Source organism: Ambystoma mexicanum, chromosome 7p (genome assembly GCF_040938575.1).
Source record: "Ambystoma mexicanum isolate Mex_15411 chromosome 7p, UKY_AmexF1_1, whole genome shotgun sequence".
Taxonomy (NCBI): domain Eukaryota; kingdom Metazoa; phylum Chordata; class Amphibia; order Caudata; family Ambystomatidae; genus Ambystoma; species Ambystoma mexicanum.
Window position 1 is genome coordinate 684,274,779 of NC_090939.1, and position 19,606 is coordinate 684,294,384.

A 19,606-nucleotide genomic window follows, 5' to 3' on the forward strand; every position below is an offset into this window, starting at 1 on the left:
TTCTCCCACCAAAATTTTCCCCATACATTCCAACACTACCTGTCTCTCGTCGCTTCTTCGGTACCCATACAATGAGGCCAATGCTGCCGTCCCATCGTTTCCTTCTATGTACATTTCTGCCTCTTGCCGTAATTCAATCTTTCTTTGCTGATCGCGCTGCGAGTTACCCGTCCAAATCCTGTTCCTTCAGCCCCGCCTCTCACCTCCCCGGTCTCAATTTCGACTTCGGGAGGGGCGGATGGTGCTGAATCTGTCTCTGGAGTGGGAGGTGCGGATGGGACAAGTGACACAGGTGGCATCTGTGAAGGGCCTTCCTGGGTGCTGGGAAATTGCGTGTCCGCGGTCTGCGCTTGTGGGAGGGCTCGAGCTGTGGGTGGGGCTTGGGTTAATGCTTGCGTGAGGGGAAGTGCTTGGGCTACGGGAGGGGGTATGAGAGCTACTGGTTGGGCCTGCGCAGTCACTACTAGCGTGTTTGGTTTCGATTCTGATTTTGGGCCTCGACCCTTGTTAGTTAACAAATGTTCCATTAATTCGTCTGCTATGTGTAGTTCCCGCTGCGGGTATATTCCTTCTATGTTCATTTGGTCACGTCTCCTTCCCATCTTAGACTTGCCGTCCACTCCTCCTCCTTTTCTTCTGCTACCTCAAGCTTTGTTTTGTGCCTACGCGCATGCTTCTCTCTACTCCTAAGTCGGAGCATTGCTTCCCTCCTCGAATCTTTGACAGTCTCAAAAGCTGCAGGTCGCGCTTTTTTCCTAATCAGCACCCTTTCTAGGTTATCTATCCTCGCAATCTCAAAGCTACCATTAATCGGCCACTGATGGTCGGGTTGCTTTCTAGTTTGCCTATGGCAAATTTCACAAAATATCGCACCCACACCATATTTTGCATACATGTCATAAGCCGGCGTTTCCCCAGGCGGTGCACTTTGGACATATTCCAAGGACTGTCTACCGCAGCTGAAAAGCCCAGCTAAAGTGGACAGTACTCCAGGCATGTTTCTTTAACCTTCCCCTTTGGTTAGCTAACCTTTACCTGGACGTTTGAATTTGCAAAATCAACACTCTACCAAAAATCAGGTTTTTATTTGAATCAGGGAATGACTCACCTGATAAAACAAGTCACCTGTCCTAACACAACCTCTCCCAACGTCGTGTCTGCGCTTCTCTGGCTTCTGCCTCGTCTCGGGACCCTCACCTCCTTTGCCCTCTGGCCCGGTACGTCGATCAGGGATCAGATGTGTGCAGATCTGCGGAAGGAATCTCTCCTCACTTCTACAGGGCACACCGTACACCTCTTGATCCCGGCTCGATCGTCCCGTCCTCGCCGTTCTTCCGCCTTTACTCCGTTACAACGTATATGATGGGGCAAGTGGGGGAGGGTCCCTATTCAGGCGCCATCTTGAAAGGGGCCTCTAGGGGTCCCTCGTGCTAAGGAAACAAGGCAATAACCTTACATGGAAAGATGCGCCAGACACGAGGTTAAAATTCCTAATGCTAGGGTTTATTGCAAGCAACAATAGTCCCAATTGGCCAATTCTGGTCTCACGCCTCGCGACGTGAGTTTCCTAGACCTTGAGGGACGCAAGAGAGCGAATTACGTACATCAGTTACATATATACAAAATTCATATCATACAATCAGCTATGTCATGTTTAACACCCTCCTTTATTAAGTTTCTTTGAACTCGGGATGACGATGGACATTTCCAACGGGTATGACAATTATGACACTTTTGATGTCTATTCTAGTAACAATGTGCAATTTAGAAAGTGCGGAGGCATCTTTTAGTTGTTGAACAGAACACGGTGGTTCTGTTCTTGGAAGCAAGCTGCACACGGGGGAAGAGCCACATTCCATGCTTTGTTATCTATGAGGTACTATTCGTGTGCTGGTAGCCAACACGCTCTAAAGGGTTTTGCAAAGGGGGGCCGTAGGAAGAGCATAATTCAAGCCTTAAGCTGTTTTATTTTAACATATTCTACCATCGTACGAGACTGGCTGGCACCTGTGAAGTGATTAAATGCCCTGCAGCTCTCCCTCAAGGCTACAGAGAGGGAGCGTGGGCATTCCTTTCTAGGCTACTCATGAGGAGTTTTCAACGAACTCCTCAGTCCTGCGACCTTGCCCTTTCATATTCAGACAACAATGTTAACAGTTGAGCAGAGTAAGCAGAAACCTCAAGAATTGCAAGCTGCAAAGCAGTTTCAGACAGAAAGCAATGAGCAATGGTTAACAGGCAAAATGGCGATTCTGCTATGTTTAAAATGGCCGCTTGTTGGTCAAGCATAACAGTCTATATTTCTATAATTCGGTGCATAAGACGGTTGGCCTATGGCCATCAAGTTACGTCTGTCATTCAAATGAAGGGTATTCACTTTTCCAGATTGACATGCTGGCAGGTGCCCCTCACTGCTGGAGGGTAGGGGTGCTGGGGGACATGAGTGGGGGCCTGCTGGCAGGTGCCCCTCACTGCTGGGGGGTGGGGGTGCAAGGGGACATGAGTGGGGGCCTGCTGACAGGTGCCCTTCACTGCTGGGAGGTGGAGGTGCAGGGGGACATGAGTGGGGGCCTGCTGGCAGGTGCGCCTCATTGCTGGGGGGTGGGGGTGCTGGGGGACAAGAGTGGGGGCCTGCTGGCAGGTGCCCCTCACTGCTGGGTGGTGGGGATGCTGGGGAACATGAGTGGGGGCCTGCTGGCAGGTGCCCCTCACTGCTGGGGGGTGGGGGTGCTGGGGGACATGAGTGGGGGCCTGCTGGCAGGTGCCCCTCACTGCTGGGGGGTGGGGGTGCTGGGGGACATGAGTGGGGGCCTGCTGACAGGTGCCCTTCACTGCTGGTGGGTGGGGGTACAGGGGGACATGAGTGGGACATGAGTGGGGGCCTGCTGCAGGTGCCCCTCACTGCTGGGGCGTGGGGGTGGTGCTGGGGGACATGAGTGGGTGCCTTCTGGCAGGTGCCCCTCACTGCTCGGGGGTGGGGGTGCTGGGGGACATGAGTGGAGGCCTGCTGGCAGGTGCCCCTCACTGCAGGATGGTGGGGGTGCAGGGGGACATGAGTGGGACATGAGTGGGGGCCTGCTGCAGGTGCCCCTCACTGCTGGGGCGTGGGGGTGCTGGGGGACATGAGTGGGGGCCTGCTGGCAGGTGCCCCTCACTGCTGGGGGGTGGGGGTGCTGGGGGACATGAGTGGGGGCCTGCTGGCAGGTGCCCCTCACTGCTGGGGGGTGGGGGTGCAGGGGGACATGAGTGGGGGCCTGCTGACAGGTGCCCCTCACTGCTGGGGGGTGTGCGGGTGCTGGGGGACATGAGTGGGGGCCTGCTGGCAGGTGCTCCTCACTGCTGGGGGGTGGGGGTGCAAGGGGACATGAGTGGGGGCCTGCTGACAGGTGCCCTTCACTGCTGGGAGGTGGAGGTGCAGGGGGACATGAGTGGGGGCCTGCTGGCAGGTGCGCCTCATTGCTGGGGGGTGAGGGTGCTGGGGGACAAGAGTGGGGGCCTGCTGGCAGGTGCCCCTCACTGCTGGGTGGTGGGGATGCTGGGGAACATGAGTGGGGGCCTGCTGGCAGGTGCCCCTCACTGCTGGGGGGTGGGGGTGCTGGGGGACATGAGTGGGGGCCTGCTGGCAGGTGCCCCTCACTGCTGGGGGGTGGGGGTGCTGGGGGACATGAGTGGGGGCCTGCTGACAGGTGCCCTTCACTGCTGGTGGTGGGGGTACAGGGGGACATGAGTGGGACATGAGTGGGGGCCTGCTGCAGGTACCCCTCACTGCTGGGGCGTGGGGGTGGTGCTGGGGGACATGAGTGGGTGCCTTCTGGCAGGTGCCCCTCACTGCTCGGGGGTGGGGGTGCTGGGGGACATGAGTGGAGGCCTGCTGGCAGGTGCCCCTCACTGCAGGATGGTGGGGGTGCAGGGGGACATGAGTGGGGGCCTGCTGCAGGTGCCCCTCACTGCTGGGGCGTGGGGGTGCTGGGGGACATGAGTGGGGGCCTGCTGGCAGGTGCCCCTCACTGCTGGGGGGTGGGGGTGCTGGGGGACATGAGTGGGGGCCTGCTGGCAGGTGCCCCTCACTGCTGGGGGGTGGGGGTGCAGGGGGACATGAGTGGGGGCCTGCTGACAGGTGCCCCTCACTGCTGGGGGGTGTGCGGGTGCTGGGGGACATGAGTGGGGGCCTGCTGGCAGGTGCTCCTCACTGCTGGGGGGTGGGGGTGCAAGGGGACATGAGTGGGGGCCTGCTGACAGGTGCCCTTCACTGCTGGGAGGTGGAGGTGCAGGGGGACATGAGTGGGGGCCTGCTGGCAGGTGCGCCTCATTGCTGGGGGGTGAGGGTGCTGGGGGACAAGAGTGGGGGCCTGCTGGCAGGTGCCCCTCACTGCTGGGTGGTGGGGATGCTGGGGAACATGAGTGGGGGCCTGCTGGCAGGTGCCCCTCACTGCTGGGGGGTGGGGGTGCTGGGGGACATGAGTGGGGGCCTGCTGGCAGGTGCCCCTCACTGCTGGGGGGTGGGGGTGCTGGGGGACATGAGTGGGGGCCTGCTGACAGGTGCCCTTCACTGCTGGTGGGTGGGGGTACAGGGGGACATGAGTGGGACATGAGTGGGGGCCTGCTGCAGGTGCCCCTCACTGCTGGAGGGTAGGGGTGCTGGGGGACATGAGTGGGGGCCTGCTGGCAGGTGCCCCTCACTGCTGGGGGGTGGGGGTGCAAGGGGACATGAGTGGGGGCCTGCTGACAGGTGCCCTTCACTGCTGGGAGGTGGAGGTGCAGGGGGACATGAGTGGGGGCCTGCTGGCAGGTGCGCCTCATTGCTGGGGGGTGGGGGTGCTGGGGGACAAGAGTGGGGGCCTGCTGGCAGGTGCCCCTCACTGCTGGGTGGTGGGGATGCTGGGGAACATGAGTGGGGGCCTGCTGGCAGGTGCCCCTCACTGCTGGGGGGTGGGGGTGCTGGGGGACATGAGTGGGGGCCTGCTGGCAGGTGCCCCTCACTGCTGGTGGGTGGGGGTGCTGGGGGACATGAGTGGGGGCCTGCTGACAGGTGCCCTTCACTGCTGGTGGGTGGGGGTACAGGGGGACATGAGTGGGACATGAGTGGGGGCCTGCTGCAGGTGCCCCTCACTGCTGGGGCGTGGGGGTGGTGCTGGGGGACATGAGTGGGTGCCTTCTGGCAGGTGCCCCTCACTGCTCGGGGGTGGGGGTGCTGGGGGACATGAGTGGAGGCCTGCTGGCAGGTGCCCCTCACTGCAGGATGGTGGGGGTGCAGGGGGACATGAGTGGGACATGAGTGGGGGCCTGCTGCAGGTGCCCCTCACTGCTGGGGCGTGGGGGTGCTGGGGGACATGAGTGGGGGCCTGCTGGCAGGTGCCCCTCACTGCTGGGGGGTGGGGGTGCTGGGGGACATAAGTGGGGGCCTGCTGGCAGGTGCCCCTCACTGCTGGGGGGTGGGGGTGCAGGGGGACATGAGTGGGGGCCTGCTGACAGGTGCCCCTCACTGCTGGGGGGTGTGCGGGTGCTGGGGGACATGAGTGGGGGCCTGCTGGCAGGTGCTCCTCACTGCTGGGGGGTGGGGGTGCAAGGGGACATGAGTGGGGGCCTGCTGACAGGTGCCCTTCACTGCTGGGAGGTGGAGGTGCAGGGGGACATGAGTGGGGGCCTGCTGGCAGGTGCGCCTCATTGCTGGGGGGTGAGGGTGCTGGGGGACAAGAGTGGGGGCCTGCTGGCAGGTGCCCCTCACTGCTGGGTGGTGGGGATGCTGGGGAACATGAGTGGGGGCCTGCTGGCAGGTGCCCCTCACTGCTGGGGGGTGGGGGTCCTGGGGGACATGAGTGGGGGCCTGCTGGCAGGTGCCCCTCACTGCTGGGGGGTGGGGGTGCTGGGGGACATGAGTGGGGGCCTGCTGACAGGTGCCCTTCACTGCTGGTGGGTGGGGGTACAGGGGGACATGAGTGGGACATGAGTGGGGGCCTGCTGCAGGTGCCCCTCACTGCTGGGGCGTGGGGGTGGTGCTGGGGGACATGAGTGGGTGCCTTCTGGCAGGTGCCCCTCACTGCTCGGGGGTGGGGGTGCTGGGGGACATGAGTGGAGGCCTGCTGGCAGGTGCCCCTCACTGCAGGATGGTGGGGGTGCAGGGGGACATGAGTGGGACATGAGTGGGGGCCTGCTGCAGGTGCCCCTCACTGCTGGGGCGTGGGGGTGCTGGGGGACATGAGTGGGGGCCTGCTGGCAGGTGCCCCTCACTGCTGGGGGGTGGGGGTGCTGGGGGACATGAGTGGGGGCCTGCTGGCAGGTGCCCCTCACTGCTGGGGGGTGGGGGTGCAGGGGGACATGAGTGGGGGCCTGCTGACAGGTGCCCCTCACTGCTGGGGGGTGTGCGGGTGCTGGGGGACATGAGTGGGGGCCTGCTGGCAGGTGCTCCTCACTGCTGGGGGGTGGGGGTGCAAGGGGACATGAGTGGGGGCCTGCTGACAGGTGCCCTTCACTGCTGGGAGGTGGAGGTGCAGGGGGACATGAGTGGGGGCCTGCTGGCAGGTGCGCCTCATTGCTGGGGGGTGAGGGTGCTGGGGGACAAGAGTGGGGGCCTGCTGGCAGGTGCCCCTCACTGCTGGGTGGTGGGGATGCTGGGGAACATGAGTGGGGGCCTGCTGGCAGGTGCCCCTCACTGCTGGGGGGTGGGGGTGCTGGGGGACATGAGTGGGGGCCTGCTGGCAGGTGCCCCTCACTGCTGGGGGGTGGGGGTGCTGGGGGACATGAGTGGGGGCCTGCTGACAGGTGCCCTTCACTGCTGGTGGGTGGGGGTACAGGGGGACATGAGTGGGACATGAGTGGGGGCCTGCTGCAGGTGCCCCTCACTGCTGGAGGGTAGGGGTGCTGGGGGACATGAGTGGGGGCCTGCTGGCAGGTGCCCCTCACTGCTGGGGGGTGGGGGTGCAAGGGGACATGAGTGGGGCCCTGCTGACAGGTGCCCTTCACTGCTGGGAGGTGGAGGTGCAGGGGGACATGAGTGGGGGCCTGCTGGCAGGTGCGCCTCATTGCTGGGGGGTGGGGGTGCTGGGGGACAAGAGTGGGGGCCTGCTGGCAGGTGCCCCTCACTGCTGGGTGGTGGGGATGCTGGGGAACATGAGTGGGGGCCTGCTGGCAGGTGCCCCTCACTGCTGGGGGGTGGGGGTGCTGGGGGACATGAGTGGGGGCCTGCTGGCAGGTGCCCCTCACTGCTGGGGGGTGGGGGTGCTGGGGGACATGAGTGGGGGCCTGCTGACAGGTGCCCTTCACTGCTGGTGGGTGGGGGTACAGGGGGACATGAGTGGGACATGAGTGGGGGCCTGCTGCAGGTGCCCCTCACTGCTGGGGCGTGGGGGTGGTGCTGGGGGACATGAGTGGGTGCCTTCTGGCAGGTGCCCCTCACTGCTCGGGGGTGGGGGTGCTGGGGGACATGAGTGGAGGCCTGCTGGCAGGTGCCCCTCACTGCAGGATGGTGGGGGTGCAGGGGGACATGAGTGGGACATGAGTGGGGGCCTGCTGCAGGTGCCCCTCACTGCTGGGGCGTGGGGGTGCTGGGGGACATGAGTGGGGGCCTGCTGGCAGGTGCCCCTCACTGCTGGGGGGTGGGGGTGCTGGGGGACATAAGTGGGGGCCTGCTGGCAGGTGCCCCTCACTGCTGGGGGGTGGGGGTGCAGGGGGACATGAGTGGGGGCCTGCTGACAGGTGCCCCTCACTGCTGGGGGGTGTGCGGGTGCTGGGGGACATGAGTGGGGGCCTGCTGGCAGGTGCTCCTCACTGCTGGGGGGTGGGGGTGCAAGGGGACATGAGTGGGGGCCTGCTGACAGGTGCCCTTCACTGCTGGGAGGTGGAGGTGCAGGGGGACATGAGTGGGGGCCTGCTGGCAGGTGCGCCTCATTGCTGGGGGGTGAGGGTGCTGGGGGACAAGAGTGGGGGCCTGCTGGCAGGTGCCCCTCACTGCTGGGTGGTGGGGATGCTGGGGAACATGAGTGGGGGCCTGCTGGCAGGTGCCCCTCACTGCTGGGGGGTGGGGGTGCTGGGGGACATGAGTGGGGGCCTGCTGGCAGGTGCCCCTCACTGCTGGGGGGTGGGGGTGCTGGGGGACATGAGTGGGGGCCTGCTGACAGGTGCCCTTCACTGCTGGTGGGTGGGGGTACAGGGGGACATGAGTGGGACATGAGTGGGGGCCTGCTGCAGGTGCCCCTCACTGCTGGGGCGTGGGGGTGGTGCTGGGGGACATGAGTGGGTGCCTTCTGGCAGGTGCCCCTCACTGCTCGGGGGTGGGGGTGCTGGGGGACATGAGTGGAGGCCTGCTGGCAGGTGCCCCTCACTGCAGGATGGTGGGGGTGCAGGGGGACATGAGTGGGACATGAGTGGGGGCCTGCTGCAGGTGCCCCTCACTGCTGGGGCGTGGGGGTGCTGGGGGACATGAGTGGGGGCCTGCTGGCAGGTGCCCCTCACTGCTGGGGGGTGGGGGTGCTGGGGGACATTAGTGGGGGCCTGCTGGCAGGTGCCCCTCACTGCTGGGGGGTGGGGGTGCAGGGGGACATGAGTGGGGGCCTGCTGACAGGTGCCCCTCACTGCTGGGGGGTGTGCGGGTGCTGGGGGACATGAGTGGGGGCCTGCTGGCAGGTGCTCCTCACTGCTGGGGGGTGGGGGTGCTGGGGGACATGAGTGGGGGCCTGCTGGCAGGTGCCCCTCACTGCTGGGGGTGGGGATGCAGGGGGACATATGTTGGTGATCATATTGCAACATGACATGTGTCTTGGCTGGGGGGCATGCCCATGGTGGATGGGCTGCCTGCGGGACATGACCAGGGGTGCAGGGTAGTCCCCTGTGGTGTGGGCTGCCTGCAGGGGCCGTGGAGGGGGTAGAGGGGACACCTGGGAGGACCCACACTGCCAATTCACGTGTAGGACTCCCCGTGCACCACACTGGATACACGTACCCCGCTCTGACAGCGAAATCTTGTGTGAAACTTCACGCGCACCCCCGAAATACACGTACCCCGCTCTGACAGCAAAATCGCATGTGAAACTTCACGTGCACCACCGAAATACACGTACCCCACTCTGAGAGCAAAATCGCGTGTGAAACTTCACATGAACCCCAGTTATACACTTACTCCACTCGCACAGGGCCAAACCCCAGTTATACACGTACCCCGCTCGCACAGGGCCAATCGCGTGTGAAACTTCCCACGAACCCCAGTAATACACGTACCCCGCTAGCACAGGGCCAATCGCGTGTGAAACTTCTTGCGAACCCCAGTAATACATGTACCCCGCTAGCACAGGGCCAATCGCGTGTGAAACTTCCTGCGAACCCCAGTAATACACGTACCCCACTCGCACAGGGCCAATCGCATGTGAAACTTCCCGCGAACCCCAGTAATACACGTACCCCGCTCACACAAGGCCAATCGCGTGTGAAACTTCCTGCAACCCCAGTAATACATATACCTCGCTCGCACAGGGCCAATCGCGCGTGAAACTTCCCACGAAACCGAGTAATACACGTACTCAGCTCACACAGGGCCAATCGTGTGTGAAAGGCGTTTGTGGTTGGGGGCCTGTGCGCCATTTACGGGATTTGTGCGCTGTGCATGGTGCACGGGGAGGGGTTGGGGGCGTAACTGGCGCTGCTGCAGGGTTGATGCTCCACTCTGTGCCACGGCAGGTTTTGGATGTTACGATGTTCCAGTTGTGTATGAATCACTTCCCTCCTGTGCTGAGTAAATCGGGGGAGAAATAGAAGTGGGGTCCGTCAGTGTTTTTTGAGATGTTGCCGAGTCCACCTCATTTCTCACAGAGTTTTCCAATTTATCCCAATTTTCAGAATGCTCAAACAAGTTTAGTAAATTATTTCCTGCCGTGCCCCCTTTAGGATTCCTTCCCTCTTTTGAATTAGCAGATTGAATTTGGGAAGGGTTACCCTGTACCCATTTTTCGGGTATGAGGGACTCCGGTAAAGGAAGATTTTTAGTCATCTCGAACATTTGTTCAGCTATCGTCACATCAGAGTTTTTTTGCCAGACTACTGAGAGAGTATTTTGTTGTACCAACAGCTGATCTAACAGTCACTCACCCGTTCTTCATGTGCGATGCAAACACAAAGTTCTTCCAACAAAAGAGCCGGCAGGTGTTAAATGTCACCAGGCTCCACACAGGACGGACTTCTGGATGGTAAAACCCGAAGCACTCCAAACACTCAAGACACACTGCGCAACACTTTGCGCACGCTCCGCGATGGAAGCAGTGTTTTGTGTTTCACATCCCTCCTTCTTCGAAAAAAAGAGAGAGCAAACTTTCCAAGGCTGTAGGTTCATTGGAGCACAGACTCCTGCTCGTGATGTTCACCCAAAGCACACTGCGCAACACACCATGCATGCCCTGCACTGGAAGCAGTGTTTTGTGTTTCACGCCCCTCCTTCCTCGAAGAAAATAGCGAGCAGACTTTCCAAGGCTGTAGGTTCAATTGAGCACAGACTCCTGCTCGTACTGCTCACCCAAAGCACACTGCGCAACACATCGACAATAGTCGACTAATTTTTTGACATATTTTTGTTCTTATTTTTCTTAAATGCCGCCCAACCCACCCTTTTACTCATCTAACACATACACACACACATATGCGTATATATACAGAACACATACAATGCCAAACTTCCAACAGTCAAATGAAATAGGCAACCTGGTACAGCACATTTGTAAGGTGTTCTTTGTGGCCCCACGTAGAGGAATGCCTCTCTCCACCGTCCATTCAGTTCTCTACACCCAGCTCGCATTCATATTACAAAGTGCAGAGAAATAAATGGAAGTTCTACCTACTTAGAAATAGCAGAACATGCTGCCCAAACACACCAGAGAGGGTCTGGAATTGGGTTTTTAGGAAGCAGGTCATGTAACAATGGCATACCGCTCAGAAAAAGGTTATTGGAAAAATTGCCTCTAGTGCTTCAACACATGTTTATTAGGTATTTCGAAACAAACCGCAGCTAAAGGCTGGAGATAAACCAGGTGCCCTATCGGCAAAAAAATCCCTGGTTACTGCCACTGGCATTGCCGGTGGCGGTAATGATGGCAAATCCGCTCACATGAATGGGGATCAACACTGCTGCGCCAGCACCCGTAGTCTGGCCGCAATGCCGTCGGACTGGGTGCCGGAAATGGTATCCGCCAGGATACCGACAGGGTCAGAATGAGGCACATAGTCTCGCCCAACACCACATGCCGGCTACCAACTGAAAAACACACCTACGCTCAGTGAACGGTGTCACCGAACTGAAGTTGCCAAAAACCCTCCACAGCTCTCTTGCTCTTTTCTCCCACTCAGTCCTTCTAACTCAACTGCCTCCCTCCCTCCTTTGCAGTTTCACCAGAGTGCCAATAGACCATGCATGTGAAAACAGTGTGCGGTGTAAGAACCTTTCACATAACATTTCAGTGTAATAATATTGCATACCATTACTGTGTTGCAGAGGGTGTGCAGTCATCTGCATTCTGTCTACAGTGCCTGTTGCCAGTTTCTTCTAAACCAGCATTTCACACCGCGGAGCGGTGAGCGGAGGGTGTGCAGAGGGTGTCCAGTCATCTGCAGTCCGCTGCAGGAGCCGATGGAGAGGATGGAGCCTACCGAAGAGACCTAGGCTCCCATCCCTCTACCACCTACCACCCCAACAGACCCAGCATCAGAAGCGTTCCTGCGAATTTTGCGGAGCTCCTCCAAAACTATGGAGGGCAATAAGCCCAAAGCCTCTTCATGCAGCAAAAAACCAAAGGAGGTAAGACTGCCCCCCAAGACAACCATTTCCATCCCTCCGCCTGTAACGAGCTCCGTAAGCTCTTCAAACTCTATGAGCACAAGGAACATAGCACCAAAGTCTTTTAGCACGCCTAAGATGGATCTGATCACTGCGGAGCATGCTATAGCTGCAAAGTCAACTAATGGCTCCCCTTCCAGTTTAAGCACTTCAGCGAACTTTACGCCCACCAATCCTTTACACCCCAACATAGCTGCTCTGGCTATCTCGGGGCAAGCTAGTGCTAAAACAACTTTAACAAAAAACAGTAAGGTCACAGACTTAATGCCAGCTATTACGTCGAGTCTTCCACCTCTACCTGTGTCCCCGAAGCCCCGGTCTCCCGGCGTGCTGACTCCTGTGATCCCCGTAGTTCTGGCTTACTCGGTGAGCTTCTGCTCGCCCTCTCTGCCTTTGCGTCCGACTCCGGATCGCGGCCCTACCCCCGCCCGGTTGCCTCCGCCTTCCCGTCTTCTATCGGAGGCGAGTGGAGCCCCGGCTTCGGTTGTCGGAGGACGACCAGCCGGGGCCCCTGAGCAGGGGGCTCTGGATGCGGGATTGAGTGCTGGCCCTCCGGGGGGTGGGGGGGTCGTCTGGGCGGCCTCTGGTCACGGGCGGGGGGACGCCTCCGTGGGCTTCAGCGGGCACTCCAGAGAACCAGGACGCCCGTGCTTCTCCAGCGCTGCTCCTCGATGTGCAGCGGCCGGGGCAGGGGGGCCCCTCGGAGGTCTCTCACATGGCGTCAGCACCCAGACCATCTGCAACGACAGTGGCTGTGGTAGCACAGATCCACGCTTCCACTGTCCCAAAGATACAAGTCAGCACCCATACAAACTCCCGGGCTCTGCCCTTCGCAGCCCAGACAATCGATTCTGCCCTAACAAATGAAGGTGAAATACTGTCGATGCCCAGTGACACCCTAAAGGGTCCCCATCTGAAATCAGGTCTTCCTAGCGATGGTTTTCAGCCAGAAAAAAGACTACACCCTCCCTTGTGTCATCCAGATCAAAGCCCTGATCCTAAATCTGATATATATGATTCTCTCGAGACCTCAGTGCAAAAAGTGAAAAAGAAAAAAAAGTCCATAATAAACACGAAACAGAAGCCACTTAGATCAAAAAAACCAGGGAAGCAAACACTACCTGCACCACTGCTTTCCAGTGCACTTAAAGACTTCATCAACAAGCAATACAAACGAAAGCTGGATCAGACAAATGAACTATCTGATGCCGAAATTTTGGAGGCCATCCAGGACCTCCCGCCTGTAAGCAAATCAAGGAAATTAACGTCAGGGACACCTAACCAGGCTCAAATTCAATTGGCCATCCAAAATCAAATACTAGGTTCTAATAAGACCCAGAACGAGTCCGGTGCGGAGACACTCTCAACAGGATCCGCGGTAAATACAAACAAAGAGCCGCAACGGGTAAAGGAACCCAATAAAGAAGCCTCGGCAGATCATTCAAACGAAGAAGAGCCTGTGGCTACTAGCCTCCTAAACAAGCCACTGCCACCAGAAACTTCCCCGAAACCAAGTAATCAGACTAACAGCCAAGAACTGGGGCCAACACAGGGAAAACAAATGTCCTCGACACCGATCTGGGGCCAGGAACCTAGAACGACCTCACCTCTGATCGAACCTGAGCCTCGACCTCTTCCAGTTCGTCTTCATTTTGACGATGGCCAAACCCAAACAGACGTGCTTTTGGAAACCCTTGACTCATCTATTCAGCACCCCTCGCAGCCCCAATCTCTTCCAAAAAATCACAGACTTAGCGAAATAACTAGCGCAGGACACAAGGATTCTCCATCTAAAAAAACAGATCTCCCCATAATTATGTCTACAATTACAATAGCCTTAGCACCATTTGGAAAGCTTTATGAAGCGATCAATGACACACTGAAAGACAACTCAGTATTAACTGCAACGATGCATTCCAAATTGATTTTTGTGGAAGGCTATATTACAGCTTTAGATCAAAGAAACAAGATCCAGAACGAGCTGTGGGACGCGAAAATAAAGAAACTAGAAGGCCTTATTCAGCATTTCAACCAACCGTTGAAAACAACCTTGGAAAAAAACACGCAAACTGAAGAATGTTCCAGTCCACCTGTCGTCGCTCCAATTTTTAAAAAACAAATGGAACATTCCCTTCAGTACCCAGTGGTTTCCTCATTAGACCAGAATGGAGCAGAAACCCTGCAACAACAAGCAACGACTGGACCAAAAAACAAGCTTTTGTTGAAAATCGCCAGGGTTAGTGACTCTAACTCTAACGGATCACAGAGTGTGTCGGCTTTGGATCCTCTGATGTCAACTAAAACCAATCAAAAAGACTCGACGAAAGAAAATTCGAAGTTGCTCTGCAAAAAACAAAACCTCAACAATTCAGTTATTTGCATTACTACTTCACCTAAAGCCACAGAGGACTTCATAGCACATAGCTCCCTGATGGAGCTAACTCAGCACTTATATATAACAGAGGAAATATCAACGCCACCACCAAGAGCTAACGATCAGTCTCCTGAAATTTCGAAAAACACAAACCAGGCATCAGTCGGGGTTAGCACCAGCCCTACAGCAAAGAAACAAGAAGTAAAAAATACTAAATCAAAAGTCAATGGGACAGAATTGACACAGCAAAGAGATCTACCATCTCTAAGAGATCGACTAAACCAAAGAACCTCTCCTGCGAGACATCTAAGAAAGAGCCAAACAAGTATTAGTGGCCGGCGGCTAGAACCGACCCGGCTCTTCAAAATCGAGCAAAAAAGCACTAATGATCACTACATGATTCTGAACAGAAATACAGTCCTCAGAACTCTAAAAAAGGTGAAACTCTTGAGGAATCTAAAATCAGATGACTTTATTCTTATTGAGCCATATCATAGAAAGAATCAAGCAAAAGCCTTTCTACACATAAAAACCACTGCGCTCGAAGAAATCTCCCAAGAAATATGCGTGGAGTTGGCCCATTTGGGTTTCAACCTTTACGAGATGACATCTCTCAATCCAAAAGAAGCACAAAGAGAAAATGACATAAAATCTCCAAGAAAAAACTACAGGTATAAATCCCGAACAGAAGATCTTTATGGACCAACAAGAAGGGAAAGAAGCCCACGTTGGACAACTAACAAAACTCAAAAAACCAATGGATTTATGCCACATGGTTCCACTCCAAACGTTCGCCCAAGATACCCCAAAAGGAGTGACGAGAGAACAGCCTATAGAGAGGACAATAGACACAAGCAAGAGTACGAACAGAATCAATCCTACCCGCCAAGCCATTGACTCCATACTCAAGAGGAGAGATCGTCAACAGTTACCAACAAATCTACAGAGAAAAATGCAGATCAGTCGCCGATCCACTCTGAAAAAATTACTGCGAAGGCTAAATGGAATTGGTTCCACTCTATCTTAACACCAGGAGACAAAAGATAGCAACCACCTGGGGGCACACTGCCGGAACAACTCGCCCCTTACCATGTACAGTCAACGGACTCGAATGAAATCATAAGCATCGCATCATGGAACACCAGAGGCCATGTCCATCTCACCAGGCCAGACTCTCACGACTTAGGCTTACATGACATCATCTGCCTACAGGAAACGTGGCTGCAGGAAAAAACAGATTTAGATGGCTACTGTATTGAAATCTCAACAGCATTTAAAGGACCCCTGGGCCGACCCTCTTCGGGCTTACTGATAGCGATCAAATCCGGATGTGGCATATCTTTCACAGAAGTCATAACCTGCAGCTATGAAATTCTGGCAGTGATGACTACATGGAACTCTTTATCAGACTCTCCCAAGCGCTGCACTTCAGACTTGGTAGCTATCATAAACATCTACTGGAATCCGCAAAAGATTTCCACTGTGAATATGTGCGACAAAGTGGCCCATACAATCGACAAGATCGCTATCAAATACAAATCCCCCAACATTTTGATTTGTGGCGATCTGAACGCTAATTGCACACCACACAGTACACCAGAGGGACCAGATGAAGACAAATCATCTGCTACAACTAGGGGTCGGGCGTGGAATTCGATTATGAAATCTATAAATCTTCTGAATACGGCCACTGTCACGCAGCAAGTTTCGCTGATACCGACATGGGAGCGTGGCGGGTCTTCCACCACTCTCGATTACATCTTTGCCTCTGAATCGGTTTTTCATAACATAATTGCCTTTGAAGTTATCAAAACCAAGTACAGCGACCATAATCTACTAAATCTCACTTGCAGAAGTAAACGGCCCATACCTCAGTATTACGACACCGACATTGAGACTAACTCTCAAAACACCCGGCTACGCATGATCGCCTCTGATGTCCATAAACTTGCTGATCAATTCTGCATCTTAACGTCTGATACAACATCGAGAACGGTAATGGCAAGATCGAGTTATATTCCTCTCCTTCTTCCTTTCAAAAAACCAAGGAAAATCTGTAATCATCTTCCCATTCAGCACACTCATGAATACAACACAGTCTTAGCCAGCAAACGCCGATCGTTGAGAAAACTAAAGAGAGAGGCAGAGAATATGAATCAACCAATACTTTGGGAAAAACTTTCGGTAGAAACAAGACTCTATAAACAATGGCTGAGAAACTCAAGAGATGCATTATACCAGTCGGATGCCGAGGAGATGTTGAAGGCTCTGGCAAACAAAAAATCTCGAGACTTCTGGTCTTTAATCAACAAATCAAACAAACTCCAAGACTCACAGATGATAAATCCAGTACCTGAAGGAAAATGGACCGCCCATTTTCTGAATTTGTTTGAGCCAATAAATGGAATTAACAACGAACCAGAAAAACAACAGGACTCAGTCTGGGTGGATTTGACAGAGATCGACGAGATCAAATCAATCATTTTGAAACTGAAATTGTCTAGAGCCCCAGGCCCTGATGGGCTCGCGAACTGCGATCTCAAACAACATCCGGACGAATGGGCAAATCTTATTAGTTCAATCTTCGAAGTTTGTCGAGAAACCCAAACCATTCCAGACTCATGGAAAAAAGCTCTGATCGTTCCGATCTTCAAAAAGGGAGCTGGAGACGACCCTCTGAACTATAGGCCAATAGCCTTGCTGGACGTCATTGGAAAGGTTTTTGCCACAATCCTGCTAAGCCATTTTCGTAATTGGGCTGCTACTGCTGGATGTTCAGATTTCCTGCAAACAGGATTCCAAAAAAACGCGAGTACGAGTGCAAATATACTATGTCTGAACTTACTCAAAGACAGAGTTTTGACCGGATCCCCTCGGATGTTCCTAGCGTTCGTTGATCTGTCTGCAGCATTCGATAGAGTGGACAGACACAAACTATGGTCCAAACTCAAGTCCTGGAAATGTCCTGAGGGTATTCTGGACCCGATAATCAACCTTCACTCAAACACCAGTATAAAAGTCCGCTTAAACAACCAAGGTTTAACGTCCACCAGTATACCGACTTCACGTGGAGTAAAACAGGGATGCTCTCTGGCCCCCGCCTTGTTCATATCTTTCCTCTGAGATTTTGAAGAAACTCAATCTACCATAAGATCTTTTCCAACCAAAATAGGCATTTCTCAGGTCCCGAGACTTTTATACGCAGACGACCTGATATTGCTTGACCAGACCCAGGTTGGGTTGCAACGACAATTGGACAACCTGTCAGCTTATACCACCGAAAACAACTTGGAAATCAACAAAACAAAAACCAAGATAATGATTTTCCAAAAACCAGGGACAAAAAAGAAAGAGGCTTTCAACTGGTTCCTCAACGACACCAAAATAGAACTGGTTGAGTCTTTCAAGTATCTTGGTGTACAACTTGACAGTACGAAGTGGGCCAGGAATCTGCAAAACGACCTATGGGCGAAGTCAAAGAATCTAGCTGCTCAATTGAGAGCAGTTGATAGAAAATTCGGCAAATTCTCTCTACAACCAGCAATCACCTTTTACAAGTCCAAGATTATCCCCTCGCTGCCATATGGCATGGATGCTACCCCGTCTATTCCTCCGGGTATTTGGCTTAAACTCGAAGGATTTATCTGGAGATCCGTTCTGGGCTTATCCAATTCCACCGCTGTAGCTCCGATACGACGGGAACTTGGCCTTGTGTCCCTAAAAGCTGTGGTGGATATTTCCTCACTACAACTTTACAGGAAAGTCATTCATCCAGAGAGCCTTGAAATCTATCACATGATCGGGGAAGAGATTGAAAAGGGCAATAACCAGACCATGACCAAATGGGCTATGGATCAAAACCTGAAACTACAGGAAATTGCATGCAGCAAGGAAGATCTAAAGAATAATCCTGCTAGGATTAAATCCAAAATGCAACATACAGACTGGATCCTGACTACGGAAAAAACAGCACACAACAAACTCCTAGCCCATCTTCCAATGACCATTAACAAACTAAAAGAACCAATGACATATTGTAAGAGATATCCTAATAAATCATTGATGAGAATCTTCTTAAAAGCCCGCCTCAACGTTCTGGAGATGCAGGAAATTCTTGCGATCAGAACAGGATCTATGGTAAAAGCCTGTAGACTGTGTAAAAACCCTGAAGAAACAGAATCCATCAGGCATCTGCTAATCCGCTGTCCCGCCCTGCAACATGCAAGGGTCGCCTTTTTCAGCCCTCTGACTGTAAATTCGTTTGCCGGTAACGAAGAAATCTGGTGGAATCGTTTAATCACTAGGGACAAGACACGATGGCACACAGCGTCTGTCAAACTTTTGAATTTAGCGATCGAAAAAATTAAATCGAACATTGCCATCGGACTTTCGTACATCCCTTTTGGTGGAAGCACTGTTTTGTTCTTGTCCCCTTGGTGATGTCTATCATGAACTTTTCTTTCTTGCTACCGAAATGTTTTTGAGTCCTTGTAAAAATCTTATTTTGATTATATACAAGTAATAAAAATAAAAATAAATAAAAATATGCAATACTTGAATGAATGGGACAAGCCAAGTAGAGCAAGAAACCGAGTAACATTCCAATGCGACAAGGAAGGCTTAGAGAAGAGGGCCACAGTGAACAATTCCAAAACGTTCCTCAACTATTTTTTTCAAATGACTAAGTCAAGAAAATAGATTTAAAGAGGAACATTGTTTGTAACTCTATCTTTGTATATAGTCGTTTTCGGGAGGCACAGTACATAATGAAGGTTTTCTGCTGGGTGGTCCGCATTTTTGTGAACTATTGAGCAAAATACTCTCAATATTTACTATAGCATTGTAGTGGAAACCTGTTCTGCAGATGAGATAAGTGAGTAGATCCCTTACAGGTAGTCTTCATTACTCCTACTGATCCTCGTCACAGTTCTTAGTTATTCATATGGTAATAACCTCAAATGGTGTTTTTCAATGGATAATTGTTTAGTTGCATGACAAGCTACACTCCCTGGCACTAGATTGTATAGGTACCTCTTTTGAGAAGACGTTTCTATGAGAAGCGGATGAGTTTAGTAATACTTCATTAATGGTCTCTCTGCCGCGCAAGTAATGGTGTGTGATATGCTTCCTTGTGCATAATTTCACTGTAGCACAATTCTATGGACAATCAGTTAAGCAAATAAAATCATTCGGACAAAATATTGATTTAACAGTGTTTATTTTAATTGTATTCGAACTATTTTGTAAGGTAAAGAAAAAAGATCAAAAGGTTGGGGAAGAGGGGGAGAGAGCTAGGAGAGAAGGAGAGAAAAGCAAGCCGGGAGCACGAAGAAGAGTGTGACAACAGGGGTTGAGTGCTTTAAAAACAACTAGAGAAAGAGAGAGGCGAGAGAGGGGGAGAGGGAGGAAGAGAGGCAAAAAGA